Raw genomic sequence first — 7,625 nt, 5'->3', positions numbered from 1 at the left:
TACTATCCAGGGGACATTAATCCAAATGTCACAGAAGGTGTACACTCTCCGATATTACTCGTAATGTGTCAGGGAAATGTACTCCTAATGTCACAGGGCATGTACGTTATGTGTGCACACCCCCTGTGATGTTATTTGTAATATTTTCGAGGCATGTTAATCCTAATGTTACATACGCTGTTATCCATGTGTGAACACCTTTGTGGTATTATTCCTAACATACTAGAAGGATGTAACTCCTGACATCACATGGGGTATAAGCCATGTGTGTACACATTCTGTGATATTATTCATAATATCTTAGGGAGATGCTGCTCCTAATTTTACAAGCTATGTACATTATGGGTGTACACCCCCTCTGATATTATTTGTAATATTATAGGAGAATGTTGCTGCTAATGTCACAGGGGGAGTACACCATGTGTATTACATGTATATTACATTTTTACACTACTTTCCAGGAGTCAATCAATTTTGTCAATCAATTCACTATTCTTGTTGCCCAAAAGGGTAGAGATAATCACAGATCACAGATCTGTCTAGCATTAGCTAAGGACGTTTTATTACAGAGACGGATGCCTGTGTGTGCCTGCGCATATGTGTGTGTGTAATTCAATCACAAATCGAAGGTTTAAGTGTTGTGTGGGTGGAAGATAATTCATTTTGACTTCTGGCTTCAGAGTCCCATGTTTGTTGGGAGAAAAGAGGGTCACGCTGGGAAGAATAGTAGCCCTGTGCCCTCCAGAACTGCAGCATGCTTGGGAATTGTGAGGCTTCCTGCCTTCCAGGAGATTTTGGAACTAGGAGGATGTCACCAGTGACTAGCACAGTACCACCTTCCTTACATCTGCCTGTCATCCCTCCTCAGGGCATCCAAATGTGGCCCTCTCCTTAACTCCTTCCTCTGCTTCTCTTCTCACAACTCTGCGATCTGAGCACTCTCTTTACCTCTGCACAGTATCTACTTACGGAAGCCCCAGCACCTGCTGCAGTCAGGGCCGCAACCCTGAGCTGAGTCTAGTAGAAATTTTGTGAACTAAACATAGAGCAAGAAATGTAAATTAGTGCACCCACTATGGAAAACAGTCTGGAGATTTCTCAAAGAACTGAACACGGAGCTACCCTTTGATACAATTATCTCATTACTGAGTATATACTCAAAAGAAAATACGTCATTCTACTGAAAAGACACATACCCTCCTATGTTCATGGCTGCACTATTCAAAATCGCACAGACCTAATCAACCCAAGAGTCCATCAATGGTAGACTGTATAAATAAAATATGCTACATATACACCATGGAATACTATACAGTTGTAAAAAGAATGAAATCACATCCTTTACAACAATGTGGATGTAGCTGGAGGCCTTAATTCTAAGCAAATTCACGCAGGATAGAAAGCCAAATGCTGTATGTTCTCACTTACTTGGGGGAGCTAAATATTGAACACACATAGACATCAATATGGGAAAAGTAGACTCTGTGGACTACTTGAGGGTGGCGGGAGAAGGACGGGTTAAAAAAATACCGACTGGGGGCGGTCTCTGCAGCCTGCCTTGCCTGTCTCTCTCTGGGATCGCTCCTCCTCCTGCTCCTCTCCTGCTCCTGTTGGGCCTTGTGACCACCTGGTTACCTGTAGGCAGGCCTCCATTCAGAGTCGCATTGCCACAGGGATGGGTCCTGTCACTCCGCACCCCACCCCCAACCCAGTTACCCTCCCCTGAGCCCTGGTTCCCTGTTGAGGTCACTCAGTGCAAGGAGAGCTGGGACCTCGCGGCCCGATCTCCCCACCAGCGCTTCTGCCATTGCGCGGGAATCACCATACCCTCCTCTGCCCCATGCCTGGCCTGAAGGGGCCCCTTCAGATCACAGCCACCACCACAGCCGCTGCCTCACACCGGAGGGCATGACACAGGGGTGGCTTTCCCAGCTGGCTGCCACACGGGAGCGCTAGATGCTTAGCCCGCCCCGTGGAAAGACCTAAAATCAAGGCATGACTTAACAGCTTATTTTGTAAGAGAAAAGCTCAACCCAAAGGCAGATTGTTAGTTTGGACTTTATTGCAAGCAGAACTGCTATGATGTGCTTTTAGCACTGAAGTGAGTTCCAGGCTAAGAAGAGTAAGTGGCTTCTCTGCTTTCCCTCCCAAGCACAAGTGTATTCACCTTGCAGACTTGAATCACTGAAGATGTAAGCCAGTTGTTACTCTGATTTTGGGAGACACCCTGTGGGCAGCATGAAGACTGTCCCTGATGGATGTCTTTAATAAGCAGGAAGGAGTCAAGGTTAAAGAATATGTTTGCTTACCCTGGACTACAGTATTTTGGAAAATGAACCAAGGCTTGGGTTTTCCTCTGGAAGCCTGTCCTGCCTGCTTCTGTTATCTGGCGCTCTGCATCCACATCTTGGCCCTTTATGGATACCATCATCTGGAATATTACTCTTACGATTCTCTGCTCTTTTGAGAGTTCAGACATGGGACCTTATATCACTTCTGAGCTACCCTCTGCCATCCAGAAACGTAGTGGACCTGTAGAACTATATTGTTCTGCTAAACCTGTGATCACTCACATCTCAAGGTCGCATAATGATAAAAATAGAATAGAAACATGGAATATATTAAGATTCATCAGGAGACTTTGACAATTTCTTTCTCTTAGCTCCTCCCTTTTGGGTTACTCAAAATGCATTTTCAACAGTATGTCAATGTTGCTGTAAGTGGCCCTGGAGCAGTATCCACAGCAGTTCTTGGTGATTTTGATTCATCCACAAAGCATTTTATCACAGCAAAATAATAAAGGTGCTGGTTTCATTGGCTGCAGGGTACCAGAGAGTAACCCCAAAGCTGAGGTGTGTGCTAAAATCCGGGGGAAGAGGCTGAAGCATTCCACAAAGAATCACTTAAACCTTCCACAAGTACATCTTTAGATTTTGAATGTATCCTTAGAGGACAAGGGATCATACAAATGTGCAGCTTATAATCTGGCCACACATGAATTAAAAGTTGAACCCATTGGCCAAAAGCTCCTTGTGAGTCACCTTTCTTCAGATGATTTTGGCATTCTTCCCCTGCCCGTTCACAGATATTAGCTGTTCATTCACATAGCCCTGTACCTTTGGAGTGTGTGTTTAGTGGCATCCTGGCTCCTCAAGTGTGTTGGCTAAAGAACAGGCAGGATATTGCCCCGGGAAGTAACTGGAGAAGGTTGTGTTCTCATCTCGGCATAGATAGCATTGACCCAGTGGACTCTGGAAACGATTCCTGCATGGCGGGAGACAACTCTGGAGATGTAAAATATGTGGCATACATGGTTAATGTACATTAACATGCTCCTACTCTAAGGGACTACAAGATCAGACAGTGTCTCTATTTTCCACAGAACACTTTATCTCTGATGTTTGTAGGAACCCAGCTGCCAACCATAACTTGTTTCATAATGCACGGCCTAATCATCCTTCCTCAAGACATTGAACTGCAGGAAATTGACTGAAATTCATTGGGGTTAATATGCAAGATACTAGGCTACACCAGTATTTAGCAGATAATGAGATGGGATTTATGCAGTCTGTTGGAAGACTTGAAATAGAAAAAGGCAATGGATTCAAGCAAGTTATAATTTTGACACCAGCAAGCACAGGAGTGGTAGATGGAGACTTTGTTACTCTGTCCTTCAATGCCACCAGGCGGTTGGGTCCGGTCATTTTTTGGTATGACAGCCATGGATTGATAACCAGCCATCTCTCTGATGTCCTTAGATCTAAATCCCAAAAGTCAAACTTACCAAGACCTGGAATCTTGGACCTAGAGCCTGTCTACTTCATCATGTCCCAAGCTGGCTTGAGCTCTCTCCATACTCAGGCTGTGATGCAGGAGCATGTGGAGAAAAACATCTGTGAAGCTACAGATGAACATGGTACCACTCAGGCAGAACCACCTCTCATGGTTGTTCTTTTTGAAACAAACAAAAGGAGAAATAGTCGTACTTTCTGTTGCTACTCAGAATAATGAAAAAAAAAAATAAGAGATGTTTCAGAAACTGTATTATTCAGCTCATTTCCAGAGAAAGTACATCTCAGTGCAGTTTCTAGAAACATCAGAGAAAAATGCCAGTGGTATCTCTGTTCCTGAGGCCCCCACCAAGATGAAACCCTACAGATCCCCATACCAGATACATCCAACCTGGTGTGGAGGGGAGACAAGGAAAGTGGACTGCCCATCAATGCTTATTTTGTGAAGTATCAAAATCTGGACTATGAAGTTGATGTGATGGGAAGTTGGCACAGGGTTTGAATCCTAGGAAGTGAAAGTGAGCTTCATTTAGCTGAAATGGAGCCATCTGGTCTTTATGAACTCTTGATGGTAGCAAGAAGTGATCCAAGTGAAAACCCACCTGCCATGCTTACCTTCTGAACCAGCAAAGAAAAAACAGCGTCATCAAAAAACACCTAGACGTCGTCTCAACCCGTAGGCAACCCCAAGTATCCTGTTGTTTCAGAAGCTGCAAACAACAATTTTGGAGTGGTGCTTACAGATTCATCTAGGCACAGTGGCGCTCCAGAGGCACCAGATCACCTGATTATCTCCAATGCATCAGAGACGTTGGTCTATGTCACTTGATTTACTTGGACAATTGGGAATTCTTCAATCGCTGCCTTCAAGGTCAAATATAAATGGATGAGGACCAGTGACTGGCTGGTGGCAGCTGAACATATCCTTCCTTCCAAAATGTCTCTGCAAGTTTGTAGTATAGAGCCAGGTTCAACATACAAATTTTGGGTCGTTGCTATCAACCATTATGAAGAGAGTTTTCAGAGATCAGCGTCTCATCCTTATCCGGTGACTGGGTTCCCCAGACTTTTTTCCAACTGTGCAATAACGGACCTCACATTGTATACACGGAGGCTGTCAGCGTTACTCAGATTGTGCTAATGTGAACATACATTCCATGAAGTAAGAATAACACTTCCATTCTTTTGTGTCTATTACTGACCCACAGATAATGACAACGACAATGCTTATAAGAAGGATGTTACAGAAGGTTCAAAGCAGTGGCAAATGATTGGCCATCTGCTGTCAGAAACTTCCTATGGCATTAAAAAATGCAGTGCTCCAGTGAAGAAGAAAGTGAGTTTAGCAATGTGATGATCTGCGAGACTAAAGTGAAATATGCTTCTGGAGTTTCTGAGTATCTGAAAGGCTTGAGTACCCCTCTGAATTCCTCAGCAAGTGAAGGAAATGCGAGGCCAGCAACCAGCCCTGACAGAAGCAGTGACATGTTATATCTGATCCTTGGCTCTATGCTGGGTGTCTTGGGCCGCATTCTTATGGTTTTCATTGAAACGTGCCTGTGGAAGAATCGCCAGCAGAATATCATACAGAAATATGACGCTCCAGGATACCTCTATCAAGGATCAGATATTAATGGGCAGATGATGTAATAATACACCACTCTCTCAGGAGCAAATGAGGTAAATGGAAGTGTTCATGGAGGCTTACTGAGCCATGGCGGTCTCAGCAGTGGCTGTTCCCACCTTCACCATAGGGTTCTCAATGGAGTCAGTGTAATTGTGAATGGGAGCTTAAATGGAGGACTTTACTCTGGGCACACCAACTCTCTTACAGCAATGGGAATGGAACCGGAGGTTGTAATCCTAAGCAAATTAATGCAGGATCAGGACATCAAATGCTGTATGTTCTCACTTATTATTGGAAGCTAAGCACAGAACACAAACAGACATCAGTATGGGCAAAATAGACTCTGTGATCTACTTGTGAGTGGAGGGAGAGGGATGGGCTTAAAAAACTACTTATTGGAGGCGGACTCTACAACTAGCCTCGCTTGTCTCTCACAGGATCCCTCCTCTTGCTCCTGGCGTGCTCCAGGCAGCCCTGAACCCGCCGGGTTACCTGTCCACTCCCCTCCGCCTGGAGGAGCGCTGCCGCGGGGGCGCCCCCCAGGTCCCCTACCCTGAGCCCTGATGCCGGGCTCCAGAGTCAAGGTGCCAGAAGAACCAGCATCCAGTGCCCACCTGACCTACCCAGCGCCTGCGACCCGGCCTGCAAGACACCGCGCCCTCCTCTGCCATGCGTGGTGCGTGGAGGGACCCCTTCAGATCACAGCCGCTGCCGCCATAGCCGCCACCATAGCAGCCGCCACCATAGTAGCCGCTGCGGGCGACCGAGGGAAGGACCTGAGGGTGGCTTTCCCAGCCGGCGGCCCCACAGGAACTCTGGATGCTTAGCCCGCCCGGCCGAGAGATCTAAAATCAAGGCATGACTTAACAGCTTATCTTGTAGGAGAACAGCTCAACCCAAAGGCAGATTGCTAGTCTGGACTTTATTACAAGCAGGACTGCGGTGATGTTTATAGCACTGAAGTGAACTCCACTGTAAGTGCAGAAAGTGGCTTCTCTGCTTTCCCCCCCGAAGCACAATCATATACACCTTGCAGACTTGAATCACTGAAGATGTAAGCCAACTGTTACTCTGACTTTTGGAGAGTCCCTGTGGACAGCCTGAAGACTGATCAAAGTCTTTAGTAAGCAGAAAGGAGTCAAGGTTAAGGAATGCGTCTGATTACCCTGAACTGTAGTACCTTGGAAAGTGAATCAAGGCCTGGGTTTTGCTCCGGAAGCCTGCCTTGCCTGCTTCTGTAATCTGGCGCTCTGCATGTGAATCTTGGACCCCTATGGACACTGCTGTATGTTACTGTCATGATTCTCTGCTCTTCCATGATTTCAGACTTGGCACCTTATTTTACTTCTGAGTCACTCTCTACCGTCCAGAAACGTGGTGGACCTGTAGAACTACATTGTTCTGCCAAACCTGTGACCACTCATAGCTCATGGTTGCATAATGGAAAACAGTAGGATAGAAACATGGAACATATAAAGATTCATCAGGGGACTTTGACAATTCTTTCTCTTAATTCCTGTCTTTTGGGTTTCTACCAATCCCTTGCCAAAAATAGCGTTGGTATTAATTTGAGTGGCCCTGTAACAGTATCCGTGGCAGTTTTTGGTGATTTTGGTTCATCCACAAAGTTTGTTATTACAGAGGAGGAAAAAAGTGCTGTCAGGATAATAAAAACGATGTCAGCTGCGTTCGCACAGAAAATCCAGAAGAGTTCAGCAGAGGAGACAGCTGTGTCTATTCAGAAACGGACAGCAACAATTTACATTGGAATCCTCTTATTTTGCCACCTATCTCATAGGACCGTGCTGAAAAGACAACATGGCCTCCGCCTGGTGTTCCTTTGGACAGCCCCTCAGGGGTCCTCCAGCCGCCCCAGGAAACCGGAGGATGTGCAAACAACCAGTCATCTACTGCCTTCAAGCCTGTAACGAACTGCACAAAACAGGCCTGGGAGTGAACTGTGTGAAGGATCTTAATTCAAATCGGAGAAAATCATTCTTTATTTTTTTTTTGCAGTATAATGTCATGTGAATGTGTCTTAAAATGTGTGCCCTTTTATATTATTTATGCCTTAAAAGTTTTCTTACCCGTTGCTTCCTTGCTCTCAGTAAGAAACAACCTTGTTTTGCATAGCTTTCAATCACCTGGAGGGCAGAGGGATCATTCCAAATTTTATAACAACTGTAGTGGCAGTAAGAACTCCTCAT

General features: G+C 45.5%; 1 pseudogene; it reads left to right on the top strand.

The window, feature by feature from the left end:
• The first annotated feature begins 1,908 nt into the window (after positions 1-1,908).
• On the top strand, positions 1,909-7,375 carry LOC129485329 (cell adhesion molecule-related/down-regulated by oncogenes-like; annotated as a pseudogene).
• The last annotated feature ends 250 nt before the right edge of the window (positions 7,376-7,625 follow it).

The sequence above is a fragment of the Symphalangus syndactylus genome, chromosome 6 (genome assembly GCF_028878055.3).
Source record: "Symphalangus syndactylus isolate Jambi chromosome 6, NHGRI_mSymSyn1-v2.1_pri, whole genome shotgun sequence".
Classification (NCBI taxonomy): domain Eukaryota; kingdom Metazoa; phylum Chordata; class Mammalia; order Primates; family Hylobatidae; genus Symphalangus; species Symphalangus syndactylus.
Note: the sequence above shows the minus strand (reverse complement) of the source record. Positions and strands in the feature narration are given on the sequence as shown.